This window comes from Lissotriton helveticus, chromosome 1_1 (genome assembly GCF_964261635.1).
Source record: "Lissotriton helveticus chromosome 1_1, aLisHel1.1, whole genome shotgun sequence".
NCBI lineage: Eukaryota > Metazoa > Chordata > Amphibia > Caudata > Salamandridae > Lissotriton > Lissotriton helveticus.
The window spans coordinates 910,423,099-910,443,942 of NC_136057.1; the positions used below are offsets into that span (position 1 = coordinate 910,423,099).

The window sequence follows — 20,844 nt, forward strand, 5'->3', positions numbered from 1 at the left end:
GGCTCTGGATCCCTGGTACTCTACAAGCTGAGCTGAAGGGGATGTGACCCAGGCAGGAGCCAGGGAACAAGTTGGCCAGCCGTGGAGGATAACCAAGGCTGCTGGTGAAGGTGCCCGCCGCCCGTGGAGCATCACCATCGGGCTGGTTGTCTGCCTCGCAAATGCTGAGTGGATCAGAGTATCTGGTGCACTCTTGTGATTTCTGCACCCTGCGAGTGAGCATGGTGTGAGCCACTGGACTCTCCCGCTGCAGGAGAGAATCGGGGGGTCTTGGGCTAACGGAGACCCATGGAGGACCTGGAGCAGGACTTGGCACGCCGGGCCGGCAGAAGAGCCCCCGGTCCAGCATCTCTAGCCACAACTCCAGCAGCTCTCGCAGATCGAGGGGGTCCATGGGTGCTTACACGGAGCTCTCGCCCCGGTCGTCCATGCTGGGCACGCTGTTCCAGGAAGAGGGCAGCCTGCACAAACTGGGTGATGCTCACCACCCCAAGGCTCGTTACCCAGTCATAGCAGCAGCCTCCTAGCGAGTACAGCTCGGAGTTCGCCTTGGGGGCCCTGGCCACCTCAGCTATAGCTCCGCCAAGAGCTCTGCCACCGTGCACAGGTTCAAGCTTCCCTACCAGGTGACCCCGTGCATGGAGGCTATGCCCTGCCAGGCGGAGAGGAGGCTGAAGGCGCTCATCCTGGAGCTGGAGAAGGAGCTCGAGTTGCACATACAGAAAGGTATTTTTCTAGTAAGTGTGATGGAGGCTTTCCACCTTTATTTCCTGTAATTTCCCTCGCTTTGCCAATACAAAGATTCAAATCTTCCTTATAAATATCAGGTCATAGATCATGTGAAAACCAAAGTCACTTATGTTCAGTTACATTATTCCCCTCTCTAAGTAATAACCCGGAGGCTAAAGTTAGACACGCGTCTGATTCAATTTTTTTAACGTTTCCCCTAAAGAACGGTTGTGGTGATAGTATGTGTAATATCTGTACTGTAACAGGATCTAACAAAGGAACACATCTATGAATTATTATATATAACTTTCTTTTTTGGGAGGAAAAACCCCTTAATTTGTAACTCATTTTGAACACTGGTGTAGAGGAAGAGCACAGCTTATTCCGTGGAGCAGTAGTTGGTAGGGAGAGTTACAGCTGCCTCTAAGACCGAAAGTGAGGCGTCTCGCGCCACCTTCCACGAGATTCAGTGTCCAGGAACAAGCGAGCCGGGCGTGCGGATCCAGGCGCCGTGGGAAACAACAGGAGAGGAGGCTCTGGATCCCTGGTACTCTACAAGCTGAGCTGAAGGGGATGTGACCCAGGCAGGAGCCAGGGAACAAGTTGGCCAGCCGTGGAGGATAACCAAGGCTGCTGGTGAAGGTGCCCGCCGCCCGTGGAGCATCACCATCGGGCTGGTTGTCTGCCTCGCAAATGCTGAGTGGATCAGAGTATCTGGTGCACTCTTGTTATTTCTGCACCCTGCGAGTGAGCATGGTGTGAGCCACTGGACTCTCCCGCTGCAGGAGAGAATCGGGGGGTCTTGGGCTAACGGAGACCCATGGAGGACCTGGAGCAGGACTTGGCACGCCGGGCCGGCAGAAGAGCCCCCGGTCCAGCATCTCTAGCCACAACTCCAGCAGCTCTTGCAGATCGAGGGGGTCCATGGGTGCTTACACGGAGCTCTCGCCCCGGTCGTCCATGCTGGGCACGCTGTTCCAGGAAGAGGGCAGCCTGCACAAACTGGGTGATGCTCACCACCCCAAGGCTCGTTACCCAGTCATAGCAGCAGCCTCCTAGCGAGTACAGCTCGGAGTTCGCCTTGGGGGCCCTGGCCACCTCAGCTATAGCTCCGCCAAGAGCTCTGCCACCGTGCACAGGTTCAAGCTTCCCTACCAGGTGAGCCCGTGCATGGAGGCTATGCCCTGCCAGGCGGAGAGGAGGCTGAAGGCGCTCATCCTGGAGCTGGAGAAGGAGCTCGAGTTGCACATACAGAAAGGTATTTTTCTAGTAAGTGTGATGGAGGCTTTCCACCTTTATTTCCTGTAATTTCCCTCGCTTTGCCAATACAAAGATTCAAATCTTCCTTATAAATATCAGGTCATAGATCATGTGAAAACCAAAGTCACTTATGTTCCGTTACATTATTCCCCTCTCTAAGTAATAACCCGGAGGCTAAAGTTAGACACGCGTCTGATTCAATTTTTTTAACGTTTCCCCTAAAGAACGGTTGTGGTGATAGTATGTGTAATATCTGTACTGTAACAGGATCTAACAAAGGAACACATCTATGAATTATTATATATAACTTTCTTTTTTGGGAGGAAAAACCCCTTAATTTGTAACTCATTTTGAACACTGGTGTAGAGGAAGAGCACAGCTTATTCCGTGGAGCAGTAGTTGGTAGGGAGAGTTACAGCTGCCTCTAAGACCGAAAGTGAGGCGTCTCGCGCCACCTTCCACGAGATTCAGTGTCCAGGAACAAGCGAGCCGGGCGTGCGGATCCAGGCGCCGTGGGAAACAACAGGAGAGGAGGCTCTGGATCCCTGGTACTCTACAAGCTGAGCTGAAGGGGATGTGACCCAGGCAGGAGCCAGGGAACAAGTTGGCCAGCCGTGGAGGATAACCAAGGCTGCTGGTGAAGGTGCCCGCCGCCCGTGGAGCATCACCATCGGGCTGGTTGTCTGCCTCGCAAATGCTGAGTGGATCAGAGTATCTGGTGCACTCTTGTGATTTCTGCACCCTGCGAGTGAGCATGGTGTGAGCCACTGGACTCTCCCGCTGCAGGAGAGAATTGGGGGGTCTTGGGCTAACGGAGACCCATGGAGGACCTGGAGCAGGACTTGGCACGCCGGGCCGGCAGAAGAGCCCCCGGTCCAGCATCTCTAGCCACAACTCCAGCAGCTCTCGCAGATCGAGGGGGTCCATGGGTGCTTACACGGAGCTCTCGCCCCGGTCGTCCATGCTGGGCACGCTGTTCCAGGAAGAGGGCAGCCTGCACAAACTGGGTGATGCTCACCACCCCAAGGCTCGTTACCCAGTCATAGCAGCAGCCTCCTAGCGAGTACAGCTCGGAGTTCGCCTTGGGGGCCCTGGCCACCTCAGCTATAGCTCCGCCAAGAGCTCTGCCACCGTGCACAGGTTCAAGCTTCCCTACCAGGTGACCCCGTGCATGGAGGCTATGCCCAGCCAGGCGGAGAGGAGGCTGAAGGCGCTCACCCTGGAGCTGGAGAAGGAGCTCGAGTTGCACATACAGAAAGGTATTTTTCTAGTAAGTTTGATGGAGGCTTTCCACCTTTATTTCCTGCAATTTCCCTCGCTTTGCCAATACAAAGATTCAAATCTTCCTTATAAATATCATGTCATAGATCATGTGAAAACCAAAGTCACTTATGTTCCGTTACATTATTCCCCTCTCTAAGTAATAACCCGGAGGCTAAAGTTAGACACGCGTCTGATTCAATTTTTTTAATGTTTCCCCTAAAGAACGGTTGTGGTGATAGTATGTGTAATATCTGTACTGTAACAGGATCTAATAAAGGAACACATCTATGAATTATTATATATAAGTTTCTTTTTTGGGAGGAAAAACCCCTTAATTTGTAACTCATTTTGAACACTGGTGTAGAGGAAGAGCACAGCTTTGCTGTTGATAATTCCTTCATGTATCTCCGATCCATTTGAAGGTGAAACACCAAATGGTCACGTATTCTCACTTCAGATCACATAACGATAACATTACATGTTCGTACACTATTGGGTAATAATGGACGTCGCTTCAAAACTCCAGTGGGCTTGGGCAAAATTCCAGTGGCACTGGTGTAATTTTGTGATTATCGCATTACCCTTGTTTTTGTAGCAGACCACAGTCTGATTCAGCTTATGGTGATGTGGAAACTGTTTTGTGTTCGTATAACATTTGGTGGGGTAACTATGTCGCATTCATTGAATTCTAAGAGTATAGATTTGTTATTTAAGGATTAGGGCCGAAAGGGCTTTGCATGCCATCCTTCCTTTTTCAGTCCTTAGGTACAAGGAGGGTCACAACTCTTATATATGGAACCTCAGTATAAAGAAATGCTGGCATTCCCAGTATCCTTCTGTGTTTTCCTGTTTCCATCGATCTAGAAGGATTTAGTTACAGAAACCACTGTTGGTCTTTGTCCCAGACAGTCTACCAGCATCGTACAAGAACTTGGAAGTGATAACGTAAATGTTATGGCTGGTTTAGGGCGGAAATAAGCTTATTAACTGATATTGGTTTTCCATTGATACTCTGAGATGGCAGGGGTTCATGGTTAAGTGGACTCCTTCCGAGTCTCTAGCCAGCTGCTTGAGGTCCCTAAGAAATGTCCATCTGCATTGCATGCAGCGTGTTTTTCGGCAGCAGATCTTGCACTGGCTCACTGTGTGATGTTACATTGCAGTGTACGGAACCACAGGAAAACAATTTAATGAAAAAAGTCGCCATCAATCGGCTTCATCTATGTTCTCAACTAGTCTTGGGGCTTCTTCTTGTTTTCTTTACTAAGTCCTTCGTGTTTATTTTGTGCCACATGGTTTTTAATTTTCTTTTCTTCGCTTTTCTTCTTAAATACAGCCTGTGACCTATGATGCGACTCTTCTTAGAGTTTCTTGTTGCTCAGATTGGTGTAATTTCTGATACTTATATATGTTCCCCTCGTCTTTAATGCTTGTTTTTTCTGTCACATTAGCGCAAAAGGTATATAACTTTCCATTATGTATCTTGAATGGAGATTAAAATTGCCCTCACATCTTTGGTCTCTTTTTCTCACACTCTACACTTTTATTTTACACTCGTTATTTTTGTTTTACACTTTTTCTTTGGCACACACATTACCAGCCATTAGTGCACACTTTCACCAGGCACAACACCACCAGCCGTCAGTGCACGCTTTCACCAGGCAGACACACAACGGCAGCTGTCGGTTCACGTTTTAACCAATACACTCCTCCAACAGTCAGTGCACACTTTCACCAGGCATACACCACCAGCCGCCAGTATACGCTTTCACCAAGCATACACACCACCAGCCATCAGTGCACGATTCCAACAGGCACATACACATCACCAGCCATCAGTGTACGCTTCCACCAGGCACACACACCACTAGCCATTAGTGCACGCTTCCCATAGACACACACACCACCAGCTATCATCACCAGTCAGTGCATACTTCCATCATGCACACACACCACAAGCCGTTAGTGCACGCTTCCATCAGGCACACATCACCATCCGTTAGGGCACGCTTTCACCAGACAGACGCACAACACCAGCTGTCATTGCACGTTTTAACAGGCACACTCCTCCAGCCGTCAGTGCACATATTCACCAAACATACACACCACCAGCTATAATTGCATGCTTCCACCAAGCACACACACCACCAGCCATCAGTGCACGCTTCCACCAGGCATACACACCACCAGCCGTCAGTGCACACTTTCACCAGGCACACACCACCAGCCGTTCGTGCACGCTTTCACTAGGCACACGCACACCACAAACTGTCAGTGCACGTTTTAACAGGCACACTCCAGCAGTCAGTGCACGCATTTACTAGGCAACCACACCACCAGCTATAACTGCTTGCTTCCACCAGGCACACACACCACCAGTTGTCAGTGCACACTTCCACCAGCCAAAGCATCACTCAGCACCACTGAACGCCACAGCATCACTCTGTGCAACGATTCAATAACAACTGGTTCAAATATGTTCTCTCAATGTTTCAAGCCTTATTACAAATGTCACAAAAAGATGTTAATATTTCACTTCTGTTCTTGGATTTTCGTCACAATAAAATACACTGAACATAATCTTCGCAAAAGTTATTTACAAAAGTTTAAGCTATTGCCATAAATTACAATAACTTTTATTTAAGTATTAATTATTAAAAAAATTAAAAGCCATTGTTATTTGTAATATCAATACATCTAAGTCACGTAAATACAACACATATTGCATTACAAATGCTATAGGTGTCACGTTTGCGAAAGTTAAAAGTATTGGCATTGTAACTGACAAAGCTATTAATTTCGCTAATTTCAAAACCAACACATAAATAAAATTGTAATTTACAATACCAATAGCTCAAACTTTCCTAATGCGAGACCTATTGCATTGCAAATGCTTGTTTATCCTGAGTTTCGCGTCTCCTGGGAAGAGGACACGCAAGGACACCACCAGATAGGTTTGTCCGCGTGCAGAGACGCGGAGGCGAGGGGCAGTACATGCTGAAAGCGGTCGCCCATGATTTCTTTTCATTTTCGTTACAATCGCGTCAACCACGTGGGTGCCGCGATTGCATCAAAAGTAAAGAAATAGGGGGAACATTGATTTCTATTTATTTACTTTTGTTACAATCGCATCACCCGTGCGAATGCCGTGATTGTAACAAAAGTACATAATTACTGCTGCTGGGCGGGGCTGCTGTCCTCAGGCCCAGCAGCTTATTCAGAATTTGCAACCCCCTTTAGTGCACATGTCAGACAGAGCTGGGCTGAGCCTCCAGTCCTACTCGCTTCTGTATAAAGGCTCATAGCTCCTGGCCCCCTGCTCTTCTTCTTGGCATTTCTTACAAGGTTTTTGTCATTCAAGTGATCTCAAACCTTTACGAATGCATCGGGGTTGGTGCTCTCCCCCCCTCTACCATTTTACCTACTCCCCCATCCATGTGCTAGTGAGCCCGTCTCCAGGAGTCTGAGGGGGTGGTTTCTCTGCCGCTTCAGTGTGTCTATCATGGCTGGAGTCGGCTAATTCCTTGGGTGTGTTCTGTGTTTTTGTTTTTTTTAGATATTTTTAATCTGCCTATTCTGCTTTGCTTCAGGGTCAGTGAATTCCCCACAAGTATTCATCCTGTCCTGTCTTTAAGGAACCCATCCCTCTCTTGGTAGGCAGGGTTGCTCTGTGCACACTTATGCCCCCCTCTTAAGTGGTGTAGGCTCCTTGTGACCCCCTTAGTCTATCTCTGCAGGGGTTCGGTAGAGGAGGTACCCCTCTGTCTCGAGGTCGGCTGAGTAACCCTCTGCCACATGAATCTGCCCACCTCTGTTGTGCCCCATGTAGTGCCTGCTCCTCCTCTCCGGTTTGCAGCACTGCCCGCTCTCTTCATCCTCCTTTGGCGGTTGCTTGTCCTTGAAGGAATGGCTTTGCTGATAACCCTGGATACTCTTTCAGTGGTTTTGCTTGAAAAGGTCCCCCGGCGATGCCCCCCTCCCCCTCCACTCACCTGCCTCCCGGGAACAACTGAAACTTTGCTAGGCGGTGACAGACGATCTTAGAAACGGTTCAATAGTCACTTGTACGGCTACACGCAAAGGGATTTTTCTATGCCGATCATATTTACTGGCCGTGCTGTTAATGTGCACAGACCATGCAGTCCGTGGAGGATTTGGTGATAGGAGCAACGCATCGACTATTCTATCCTTGTGCACGGGCCATCCAATCTGTGGTGAGCCAAAGGGCACCTCACCCAAGCAGTGCTGCCCTGGTGCACTGGAGGGTGGTGCAGAGTGTAGGACTGCACTTTTCTTGTGCATAGGTCACATGGTCTACGTTTAAGGGTGGTAGGCCTGTGCACAGCAGTGGCGAAACACAAAATTATGCCTCCTCCTGCTTCAAAGAATAACGCATTCCCAAAAGCGAGGCGGTCATTCCTTTTCACATGAATCCACCTGTATGATCTCTACAAAACACTACGTTTGTAAACTATCAATCTATCAAAGTTGTAACCTATCAAGCATAGCCAATAGGTCCTGCCTTTGGGACCTTGTAAGTATTTAGCCTTGCAGCACATTATCCTGGGTGCCAGAACATTTACTGTTCTTTATTGTGTAAAGTCCAGAACTGTGTTGTGTGAGCAGCAGTCACCGTTGGTATAACAACATAAACCTGAATTAAAGTATGCAATGATTTGTTAAACTTCATAAAGCACACTTGTGAAACCATTACTGAATGATGCCACCTCCTGTGATGTCATGTGTGGGCGGCGGGGCAAAGCGTGGTTGGTGTCACCTACACTACTCCTATGGTTTTGGTGAAGTAATGGTTGTACATAAAGGATGTTACTGTTGGAACGCGAGTGCTTTTTTTGCAATTAAAATTAGTTGGAAAACGTAGGCCATGTTAGCAACATTGCTGTGGCCTCTATTTCTGTCTCACTCTCTCCTGCCCCTTCACTGTCTTGGCCTCTCCACTCTTCCTCTATTTCTGTCTCACTCTCTCCTGCCCCTTCACTGTCTTGGCCTCTCCACTCTTCCTCTATTTCTGTCTCACTCTCTCCTGCCCCTTCCCTGTCTTGGCCTCTCTACTCTTCCTCTGTTTCCGTCTCACTCTCCCCTGCCCCATCACTGTCTTGGCCTCTCCACTCTTCCTCTATTTCTGTCTCACTCTCTCCTGCCCCTTCCCTGTCTTGGCCTCTCCACTCTTCCTCTGTTTCCGTCTCACTCTCTCCTGCCCCTTCACTGTCTTGGCCTCTCCACTCTTCCTCTATTTCTGTCTCACTCTCATTTCTGACTCCCAAGGTTTCCTCGACTTCCTGGCCAACACTTGCCCCACCACCGACTCTGACGCCAGTGTCGAGTTAATGGAAGGGGACACCACAAAATGGCTACAAATGGCCAGTGACCGGTTTGCTCCTCTCACTGCATTTCCATGCACCAGACACAGTAACTCGCACAGATGGTTCTCTAGTACACTTAAAGCACAGAAACTGAAGTTACGCCAGTTAGAACGGAACTGGAGACGCAACTACTCCGATACCGACAGAACGCTCTTTGTCGTGGCCCGCAAAGACTACAAAAGCGCGATATCCTTGGCCAAATCTACTCACGTCTCTGACAGAATCCTTTCCGCCCATAATAAATCAAAAGAAATCTTCAAAATCATGAATGATCTCACATCGGACGACAGAACCCTCCCGACTCAGGTTCCTAAACTAGAGACATGCAACGCTCTGAATTCCTTCTTTATCGAAAAAATATCCAACATCAAGAACTCCATCCCTCCCCTCACCCCTGTAAGGTCTGGGGATTCCTCTCCCCTAAATCATCTGTCCCTGACCCACTTCCCCGCCCTCAACCCAGGCACCCTGTCAGAGCTCTCGGCCCGTATCAAGTCAGGCTCCCCCAATGACTGCTGCCCTCCCTCAGTCTTCAGAGACGTCTGTCTCACTCTACCGGATGGTATCCTTCCCTTGCTGAATGCTTCCCTCAGCACTGGCACGGTCCCCAGCTCTTTCAAGGAGGCCATTCTAGTGCCATTGCTGAAGAAACCAGGAGCAAACCCTGCCAACCTCTCTAACTATCGTCCCATTTCCCTCCTGCCCTACCTGTCCAAGCTCCTTGAGGCCCACGTCACCCGCTGTCTCTCTAATTTCATCGAGAGCTCTTGCTACCTCGAACCCAATCAAGCTGGCTTTAGGCCAGCCCATTCCACAGAGGCCGTTATCCTGGCAGTATTGGACGCCTTGAGGGGGAATGCGGACAGGGGGACTCCTCAGGGACTTGTGCTACTGGATCTGTCGGCTGCCTTCGACACGGTGGACCACAACATCCTTCTTCACCGCGTCGGACAGGCCGGCATCCAGGGCCCTGCCTTCGAGTGGATCATGTCCTTCCTCTCGGGTAGAGCGCAAGTAGTCAGTCTGCGTCCCTTCAGGGCGACCAAGGCACCCACAACATGCGGAGTCCCCCAGGGCTCCTCCCTCTCTCCCTTATTATTTAAGTTGTATCTTCGGCCATTGATCCACTCGCTAAAGAGGTGGGACATCACGGTTTTTAACTATGCCGACGATTTACAGATCATTTTCCCTCTCGCTTCCCCTGATGCTGCAAATTGCTTTCAAACAGTTATGCTCCACATACAGCAGTGGATGAATCACAACCAATTAAAGCTAAACCCAGGAAAGACAGAACTGGCAAATGTTGTATTTATGTGTTGGTTTTGAAAATAGCTAAATTAATAGCTTTGTCATTTACAATTCCAATAGTTTTAACTTTCGCAACTGTGACACCTATAGGATTTGTAATGCAATATGTGTTGTATTTATGTGGCTTAGATGTATTGATATTACAAATAACAATGGCTTTTAATTTTTTTAAATAATTAATACTTAAATAAAAGTTACTGTAATTTATAATGGCAATAGCTTAAACTTTTGTAAATAACTTTTGTGAAGATTATGTTCAGTGTATTTTATTGTGACGAAAATCCAAGAACAGAAGTGAAATATTAACATCTTTTTGTGACATTTGTAATGAAGCTTGAAACATTGAGAGAACATATTTGAACCAGTTGTTGTTGAATGGTTGCACAGATTGATGCTGTGGTGGCACTGAGTGATGTTGTGGTGGCGACGAGTGATGCTGTGGCGTTCAGTGATGCTGTGGTAGCGCATAGTGATGTTGTTGTGCCCCTGAGTGATGCTGTGGTGGTGCTGAGTGATGCTGTGGTGATGCGAATGAGTGAGTGCGATAGATAGATAGAGGGAGGGCGATAGATAGAGGGCGATAGAGTGAGGGAGGGCGATAGAGTGAGGGAGGGCGATAGAGTGAGGGGGGCGATAGAGTGAGGGAGGGCGATAGAGTGAGGGCGATAGATAGAGTGAGGGCGATAGATAGAGTGAGGGCGATAGAGTGAGGGCGATAGAGTGAATGAGGGCGATAGAGTGAATGAGGGCGGTAGAGTGAATGAGGGCGGTAGAGTGAATGAGGGCGGTAGAGTGAATGAGGGCGGTAGAGTGAATGAGGGCGGTAGAGTGAATGAGGGCGCTAGAGTGAATGAGGGCGGTAGAGTGAATGAGGGCGGTAGAGTGAATGAGGGCGGTAGAGTGAGGGTGGTAGAGTGAGGGCGGTAGAGCGGTAGAGTGAGAGCAGTAGGGTAAGGGCGGTAGGGCGGTAGAGTGAGGGCGGTAGAGTGAGGGCAGTAGAGTGAGGGCGGTAGAGTGGTAGAGTGAGGGCGGTAGAGTGGTAGAGTGAGGGCGGTAGAGTGGTGGAGTGAGGGCGGTAGAGTGAGGGCATGAGGGCGGTAGAGTGGTAGAGTGAGGTTGGTAGAGTGGAGTGAGGGAGGTAGAGTGGTAGAGTGAGGGCGGTAGAGTGGTAGAGTAGAGTGAGGACAGTAGAGTGGTAGAGTGAGGACAGTAGAGTGGTAGAGTGAGGGCGGTAGAGTGGTAGAGTGAGGGTGGTAGAGTGGTAGAGTGAGAGCGGTTGAGTGAGGGTGGTAGAGTGAGGGCGGTAAAGCGATAGAACGGAAATGTTTTTTTGTTTTATTCCTATTTTTTAACAACTCGTGAAAATAATTTGTTATAGTGCTTGCGGGGTACGAGCATTTTTCCTGAAATAAATGTAGGTAGCGATAGAGAACCTGAGCACCGGTGTATAGCTGCCTCGCTGTGTTTTTTTAAATCCCAAAACAGCGCAGTACGCGGGCATCTGTTTGCTAGCTTTGAAAAAAAAAAAAAGTTCCTAGAGATTGAAAAAAAAGCAGAGGTATTCGCGAGGCTCAAACGACTGTTTTGATACCTGGGGAATCGGAGTGCATTATCCAAGTTTATGAACACCCTTTAATTTCGACAGTGTAGTGTAAATAGCAAATGTAATGGACTGAAATAAATGGGCAGCAATTGGTGTCACAACTTTGTCCTTAAAGGGGATTAAATCAAACAGTATTAAGTAAAATAAAGTGTCACAACATAGCATAATTCAACGAAATTTAAAAAAGAGGAAATATAACCATACACCCTACTAAACCATAACATTACAACATAATGCAATATAACAAAATAACAGACTTTTATTTTCTATATTTTGTAATTGTATGTGTTTATGAGGAACACGTCAGCGTGTAGTGGAGGGATGGAGTTATATTATCCTTCACTTCGGATATGCCCTGTCCTAGGTTTCAAACCTAACCACCGGTTCGAAATTGTATAGAACGATAATGCGAACTTCTTCACTTGCTCCTGCTCAGGTGTTGCTGTGCTTTCAAGGAGCGCTACAACAAACAAACACATCGAGCCTAAAATGATTAAAACGTTACCTTAGACCCAAATAACTATTTAATTTCGGAGTTGCTGTTTGCAGAGCTGGCGCGTGTGTAGGTCCTTCGATGCGCTTTATTTTAAAGATCGCGGGAAGAAAGCACGCCGGTCGGCACAGACTGCGTCTGCTCCTCACAGGCACGCACTGGATAAAAACAATCACCACACACTGAACATACAGACGCCGACTTGTGAATCGGGAACCGCAGAACCGTTGGTAAAACGCACGATACAAACGTAAATAACCATTCTACAAAGAGAGCCCGTGCTTTCGAATCATCGCGCCGCCCCACCAGCTGATAAGGGGCTACCGCTCTGCGTGTGATTTGTCTGCCGACTTCCCGTGCTTTATTTTATAAGAGCGTTGTATTGTCAAGCATGAGGTTGCTTCGTTTTTGTGTCAACAAGTCGAAAAGGGCGCTTTGAAAATTAGCCACTAAGGGTCAAATAGAGCAATGAGTTCACTTGTGCTGGGCTATCATCTCCCGCATTTACAAACCCAACAACAAGCGAAATGCAAAAGTAAACAAGCTCTCTGCATTGCTGTGGCGGGGGCGGGGTAGCGCATTCCTTTGAAGTCTGATGGGGTGGAAGCCTGTGAAGTGATGGGAGGCACAGACAAATGGTGGAATGGTGGTGTGCGAGCGGTTTCCTTTCAAGTCGGATGGGGGGGGGGGGGGGGCGGGGGAGCAAATGGCAAGCGCACGCACGAGCACATGCACTGTCCATAATCCGCATTGAAAAGCCCCTTGGTAAGCTTTCCTGGAGCAGCTCTCTATATCTCTCGCATAGCGATTGCTTACGCAATACGCTAGGCGAGACTTAAAAAAATAAAATTAAATCAGCACAAGGGGTATACAGGAATGTTTTCAGTTTGGCTTTAATGTGCTCTTGCTACATGCATCTATTCCATCTGCCAATGCTTATTAGACTTCTTTTTTAAAGATCCTTTTAGAAAATACTTTACTCTGAAAGTATATTTGAGTTTGTAGCAAAAGCAAGCAAAGACATGTGGCTACACTCATGATACCACAAATAATCTCGCAGCATTAAAAGGGCACGACAGATGCAGGGGCTTTAAGGTGAACGGCGTGCCCGCACGGGACACCCTGCCACCTACATCACAGTGTTAGTTCAAACTGTCATAAATACTTTGCCAGGTGTGGAAACCCCCAAATAACAAGAGTGATGGAGTGCGTGGTTGAGAAGCGCGTGGGGGCACAGCGCATACATGAAGGATGATTCTGAAACGCAGCAGCCCTCTTGCTGCCTAGCCTAAAATATTGATACAGATGTAGAGCGCGGCGCCTCTTTGGTGTCAACATTACCTTGTAGGGTAATGGCGGCTTTAGCAAGTCTGACAGCCCCAGGCGCATGCATTGATAGCCCAAAGCTCTTTTGCAACTAAGGAACAAGCTATCGAAACAAAGATGGTGTGGGCCAGTCGCCATGGGCCGTCCCAAAATGCGAAAGGGCGGTAACAACAAAGCCCGATATCCAATCACGCACCACCGCTTACCCTAACGGATGGCGCAAGCCAATTGGAAAGAGGGGCGGGGAATCAAGTCCCTTTCTAAATCTTGTTTACTATAGCTCACATAGGCGAGGAGCGCATGCGCGCTCCAACGCCAGGCGAGACCAAAAAAATAAATCTAAGTTGGGTATGCTCAACAGCACTGTGCTATTGTGTTCAGTTCCTTGATTCATGTGCATCAACATGTAACTTGTGAGAACGTTTCTGTAACTCCTCAATAGGCCTGTTGCATAAATATGATTTAACTGTTAACAGTTAAGGTTTGCACCCCCTTTAAAGGAGTTCTCACTGTGTTTACTGCTTGCAAACCACCATCGGTGCGAGAGAGAGTGATCAATAAGCCTGTCTGGAGGGTTGGAAGAGTTCTTTAAAGGCAGTAAATTCAGGAATTCCAGGGATGAGATACAGTGATTAAAACAAGCATTAATTAAAAGGGTAACCGAGCAGAATAGGCTCAGAGTCTGGGGTTCACATACTTGTTTATGTGGGGGAGTCATCTTAAACAGCAGCAGGAATGTAGATGCAGGACATGGAGAGAAGACTACCTGGCTCTGAAAATTGCCGTTTATTTCACACACAGAAAATATCCTAACCCCGCCTGCAGGCAAGATTACTGCCCATGCAGTGGCAGAGCTAGTATACTTTAAAAGGGGCAGCACAGTCAAAACAAGATAGGGCTTTTATGCCTTAGGGTAAAATACATGCTTTGACAGGGAAGTAAGAATCGCGTCACCAGGGCTGCCATACTGTTATAGGGACGAGAGAGCGCTTTTCATAGCAGGTAAACAACGTTTTTAATTGAATTATACAGCCACAACACAAATAATGTGAGATTGGAGTGCTGCACAGTTTCTAACCTTCAAGCACTAACAGTTGTCGTACAAAAAACAGAACCACGTGCAATCCAGCATAGCGGAAAAAGGTATAAAATGTGACTGTTAATGCTACTGCACACTTTAACAACAAAATAGCTTTTCTCGTCCGGCTGCAAAGGCGCCTACCAGTCCTGGGATTCCTTAGCAGATTGCACTGCAGCCTTTGCTCTCCCACACTTTAGGAGCTGAATGGAAGAGGAGCTGTATCCGTGCAATGGGGAGCCATAGCCACTCCATTTGCTTCAGCCTTCAGGGTCTTGCTGCCCTTCAGGAAGCGCAGGTTCTGTGTCCTGCTGAAGCTGTGGCTCATGGCCCTGCTGCTCCGGTTGTCTTGACTGCACTGGCTGGGAATGCAATTATTCCACCCAGATACTGCAAGCAACTGCCTCTTTCTGGGAACAACACGGAGGAGATGGGAGGTGCCTGAGGGGGGTAAGGAGGGGGGATGGACAAAAGCATGGATGGGAAAAAATTATAGGGGTAAGGGGCCATAAAAGCACACGGATGAGCAAAGCTAACATAAGTGCAGGTGGGGCCAGCAAGCATACGGGTAAGAGTCTGGGGCGAGACAAAAGTACAGTTGTAAGTGCAGGGGTGTTGGAGAAGCACATGATGAAGATGGCCTTAAAATGCACTCATATGGTGAACACTAAAAAAGTAGCTCCAGAAAGTACACACAGTGGAGGGGGGACACAAGTACTTGGGCCTTGGTCCAGGGGAGAGCCAAACACAAAAAAAGACGATGTGACTCCCATATGCGCTGACAAATCGGAAGCAATCAAATGAATGACGATGAAGCCAAGTAAGTAATAGGCGGGTGCTAAGCCGCTTGTAGGTTAACAAAATGTCTCACAAGGGACAATGCATGCGCAGTCACAAGTGAGACCTAATAATAAGACTTGGTGGTTCCGGGTTTTCAACTGTCTTTTTATGTCCGTATTTTTAGAGTAGCTCTATTGAAAGAGACACTCTGAGTGGTTAAGTTCTTTAGACTGAGTTCAAATTCAAGGTAGCAGTGTGAGAAATTGTGAACTAGCGCTCTCATAGTGCATTATTTATTTATTGACGTTTTATATAGCGCAGAGTCGACCCAAATGTATTGGATCGCCTTGCAGGAGCACCCGTTACATTACACAAGGACACATTCATTTTTTGTAGGCACAGGGAGATTAAGTGATTTGCACAGGGTCACAGGATATTGGGCGGATGCTGAGACTCAACTCTAGTTTCCCTGCTTCAAAGTCGGCAGCTCTGGCAATATATCTAGCCATCATATTGATAACAATGTACATAGAGTGGGACTTGGACTTGCTATTTTCAACCACAAGCTTTCATTTACCAACTTCATTCAGCAATTGTCTGGCCCCTTTCACTCAGCCGCGTAGAGTAAATATATCTCACCTAATGCTATTGGCTGTTAAAGTGTATCCTGTGGCCTCCACTGGAGTGCTTGCATTAAACTGCATGAGAGACTTGTTTATAACTGTTTTCCCCTATAGCTGCTCCTGCTGGCTTTCTCCTGTGTGCTACCGTGTATTCTTCCTCACTGCTCCTCCCTTCCTCGCTATATAAATTTCTGAACTTGAACTCGGTGCACCCGGGCACATTGAGATGCAATATTAAGTTATGGGCTTGGGCACGCATCAAATCTGCCTGGAAGCACCGGCTTACAAGTTGCTGGGCCATTCCTTTCACAGCTGTGTGGGGTGGCCACTTCCGGAGCAAGAGAGGAAAACGGAACCGATAATAGAGTCGCCTCCAGTATACCCCAGCAACATTATGTTTCGTTAGCGACCTTTGGAGGTAATTATCCTGGCTAGCAGTTATCTGCTATCTTTCACTTCCATTGTGTTTACAGATCGCGTCACGCTCTGTGCAGGGATCTGTAAGGTAATGGTGCTTTCACAATTGACTTGGGGGATTTCCCAGGTTTATTATTCATTCTTGTTGCTTTTTTAGGTTTCGAAACCTGGCGAGGGGCGAAGCCCCTCCCAGATCGAAATCTATTGTTTTCAATAGTGAGGTTAGGACAGCCTCTGTTTCCAATTGGCTAGCTCCATAAATGGAGACTAGCCATTGGGAGACAGAGGCTGTCAATCGCGGTTTTTCACGAAAACGCGATTCGGGGGCGTTTCTGGTGCTTTTTTTAAGCCCCGCCCCTTTGTCCCGGGCCGCGCTGTGATTGGCTGCTGGCCCGGGACACCCCCGTGACGTCAGCCAATCACAGCGCGGCCCGGGACCTGACTTGTTATTATTTTGGGATAGACCTTCTACCGCTTATTGCAGGTTGGCGCTGGTACCGTCCTTTCCCATTAAGAGCTCCTGTAAGCACGAGCGCCCTCTGCATGACGAGGCGCTCTGGGCCTGCGCTCAGCTTGCTATTGACTTTGGCTCCGTGTCACGACAGTGCGAAGGGGCTGTCATTGATGGAACGGGCTAATAAGGCGCACTGGCTGCAAACAGTGAAAGCTGGCGCATGCCCTGGGCCTCGCGCATCTCGAGCAGGGTCGGGCTGCCCTGCAAACAGCGCCTTGACTCTTCTCAGTAAGGATTCGACCTGTTTATTGAATCTGGTAATGTCTGCAAACAAGCTTTCCAGGGATTAAAAGAGGGAGGGAGGGAGCGGGCGCGGGCCTCCAGCGAGGGAGGGGCCCTCGCTTTCCTACCCGTAGGGCACTGTCACTCACTACCTCTTTTACACTCATTAGCAATTGTGCCGGGAGGCGCTTGCTGCCCAGGGGTCGGACTGGGGGCCCAAAATCAGTCCTGGTCCTGGAGAGACTGTTCAAAGCAGCCCCGCTTCGTATCTCTCTCGCTTTCTCTTTTAATTCTCTCTCTCTCTGTCTCTCTTCCTGTCTCAGACACTCTCTCTCTCTCTTTTTCTCTCTGCCCCTCTCTCTCCCTCCTGTGTGCCGCCCGCCCGGTGCCTCACATCTTAGAACGCAGCCACCCCGATTCGTTCAACAACTGAGCAGCAAGAGTTGCAGCCCCCCGGAAATGCCCATTGGGACGAATAGTCAGTCCTACTCTGCGTGTGGGGATTCCTGCTGCCTTTGAATGAGTATGTTTTGCCATGTATTAGTACAAAAAAGCATGCGGTGCACATAGGACACGTCTGGCCCTCCCTGTGGGTAACATCCTTGGCAGCTACTTGCCATTACATTGCTTGATAATATCCGGTCCACCCTCACTGCCCTCTGCTGGCCAGTGTGCGTCGTGCAGGGAAAAGTGCCTCTGCTATAGCAGTAGCGCTGGAATTAGAGCATCTGGGCTTCTCGGAGCTTTGTAGCATCATATGTAAGGCATTCATTTCCCGCGCAAGACACTTATTAACGTTCAGGGCGAGGCACTCTGTAAATGTAAAGAAAACACAAGCAAGTTACTCGGACAGTGTTTTTAAAAGTACTGTTTAACACCTGTCCTCGGCGCCCTTCCCTGTCTGCTCCTGCGCATCGCTTTCCTTTCTGCATCAGATCTGGAAGCGGCGAGGTGACGGTCTCTGCAGGATGCCAACATCCCACCTTTAATCCTCAAAAATGATTGTTTGCAAATATGCCCCAATCTCAGTGTGGGGGAAGAAATCCTTTTTTGAGCGCTGTGTGCCCTCCAGTTAGATGGCGAGGCATTCCCACCGGCGCAGCAAAACATAAAATTCGTTCTCCTCAAACAGTAATCAGCAATTTTTCCCAGAGCAAATATTATGTTTTCCTTGCATCTGTTTATTAATTGCTTTTCACAGCTTGAAATCACATTAGAACTTCATAAACCCCCCTTGTCTGCCTGAAATAACCACACACGCTGCTGCCCTGTGACAGCGTCACTCGAGAGATTGTAACAGCTGGGCACGGTGGCTCAGCTGCGCAAACACGCGCCGTGGCTGGGGAAGGCAGCTCACAAATGCCAATATATTCATTCCCAGCAAAAGCAAAAAAAATCAGATTTTACAACTGCCCCATGCTGCGAAAACGTACCCCCTTTGCTAAAAGCTTGATTGCTCATAGAAGGTCCCATCGGGGAGGAGGCGCTGTGTCACAATAGTATGGGTCATACGCTCCTTACCCAGCATTCTTCTGGCACTAGCAGGGCAGGCTGCTGCCCCAAGCAGCCCTCATAGCAGGCCATGGAGAGCATTAGCGGGCACAGTTACCACTGGTCTGATAACACGGCAGGTAACAGTGCATGCAATATTACAAATAGAAGGCGGTGTTTCTGCGCCTCTGCCTGGACGCTGTGAATTTTCATGTCTACAATGGGGAATAACATGGAAAGTTGTATTCATTTACCATTTTGAATTCTAGGCAATTTTATGGACATCATGCAACCCACTTTTTTTCAAATGGATATATCGCCAGATATATTGTTGAAGGCAAAAATGGGAGATTTTGTCTAAAATTAGGATTAACGCCCATTTTGGAACTAATTTTAAACCACAGACACTTGAGTGGACAGAATAAGGAGCTTGTGAGTGATGGCTCAGTGGGTTTGTTTTGGTGGGGATTCCAATGCCGAAGGACAGAACGAGGCAGATCTGCCCCTAGGTTCTTTATTCATGGGTGGCATGCAGGAAAGCACCATAGGTTAGTGGAAGATGGAGGGAGGGTGCCAGGAAAGTTGTGTCCTTTGAGTGAGAGACACTCTTGAGGGCAATGTGGGCGATGACAGCGAGACAGGGATTTATTTTATATATATAAATATTGAGGAAGGTGTGATTTTTTCTGACACAGCTACCCCATTTTTAGAGTTGACTTGTGACATCACAGTTACACGTGCTGAATGCAGCAGTGATAAAAACAAGCATTTGCAGAGCAAATAGGTCGCATCTTGATGACCTATTGGCCTGTACAATGGTTTTTAACCACGATGCACAGTATCCCGATGCTGTACCACATGGATAAATTAAAACAACAACAACTTTTATGAGGCTGAAGTCATTTTGTGGGCACACAGACTATGCATGCGTACACCAACAAAATGATGCAGCTACTTTTTAATTATTTTTAATTTCGAGTCGTATCAGTAACTAAAAACAAAACAAAATCTGTAAAAGTGTTTTTTTTTTAATTTATTAAAGCAGGTGATGGGAGAGTAGGACGCAGAAGCAACACAGAAAGGTTGAGGGATACGGAAGTAACACATGGAAGGCTGGAGGACACGGAAGCCACAAAGTGATTGGAGGAGATGCAGCAACAACACAGGGGAGCGCAGGGATACATGAAAGCAACATGAGGGATTGCGTGAAGGATGCAGCACAGAGAAGCACATGGGGAAGCGCAACAAGGAGGGTGTGGAGCCCAAGGAACAGGCAGCAGCACAGGGGGATAAATGTACTAAGGAGATGGCCCAAAAACACCTGTACTCTCTGTGAGTACTTAAACAAAAAGAAAAAAGTAGTTTCCTTGCATCAAGCACAGACACCAGGCAAGTTCACATGGTAAAGAGGCAAAGCTCCATGGGAGGGATAAACATAGGGTTATGAAGTTGGGACATGAATAAGAAGCAAGCAAATCAGAGTGACGAGGGAAAGCCAGTCAATAGTGAGAAATGGGCGGGCTCTAAGCCCTTCTATGTTCATGGTAATGCACAATATGCTCGCAACAGACCGCGCATGCATTGTTTAGTAAGCTTGACCCAATCATCTTCCCAAGCAAAACTCCAAACGGAATTAAAGGAATAAATAACTTCTCAAATTCTCCGGAACTTTGAGTCGCATGAAATGTGTCAGTCATTAACAGATAAGGGAAGGAAATATTTGTTGTTAACTAGTGAGTTGCTGAGATCAGTACATGGATCTTTCTACATGTAACTACACATTTTAAAGAACAAAACTGGCTTTGGACCTGACGCATTAAAAAGCTGAAAATATGTTCGAAAGAAATTACAAGCAGCCCATTGGGAGATTCATGTCTATTGTACTTTCCACATTTTTTTGCAGCAGGAACAGGACAGAATGGGGCCCAAATACTGAAAAGAGGGCAGTTGTGATATTGTGACCATGTAGTATGCTCTACCTCCACCTTCTGACTTGTCCCAAACCTCATTTTACTTCTATGATCTCCCAAATAACCATTTCTAGACTCTTCCCTCTTCTATCCTTCCTTTTTCATAGCTCTAACTTTTGCAAAGGCGAAACCGTTGCATTGTAAATGCTTGTTTCTTCCAGTTATCACTTTTGCCTTTGAAATCAGCTTGGAACGTGGGTTCAGGTATCTCAGCTGACTGCAGGTATCTCAGCTGACTGCAGCCCAGATACTCATGTTCGATATGAAGCTGCCTGGTTCACTTCGAGATAAACTGGCCGGTTTGCTTTCAGTTTTCAGTTTTATATCTATTGGCATTCAGTTGCTTTATTGGAATTATGTTGTGCTTTATTCACAATTAATTT

At 47.7% G+C, this 20,844-nt stretch overlaps 1 protein-coding gene across 3 annotated transcripts in view; it reads left to right on the forward strand.

Moving 5' to 3' along the window:
* The window catches only part of TBK1 (TANK binding kinase 1), a 428,747-nt gene that overhangs the window by 18,860 nt on the left and 389,043 nt on the right, over positions 1 to 20,844 (forward strand). The window contains exon 1 of one of the 3 annotated variants that reach the window (XM_078676146.1): positions 16,210 to 16,265. The exons of the other annotated variants lie outside the window; for them this stretch is intronic. The gene's annotated coding sequence lies outside the window, so the exon portion shown is untranslated. Of the gene's footprint in view, positions 1 to 16,209; positions 16,266 to 20,844 lie in introns of those variants that run through there. 3 annotated transcript variants of the gene reach the window in all.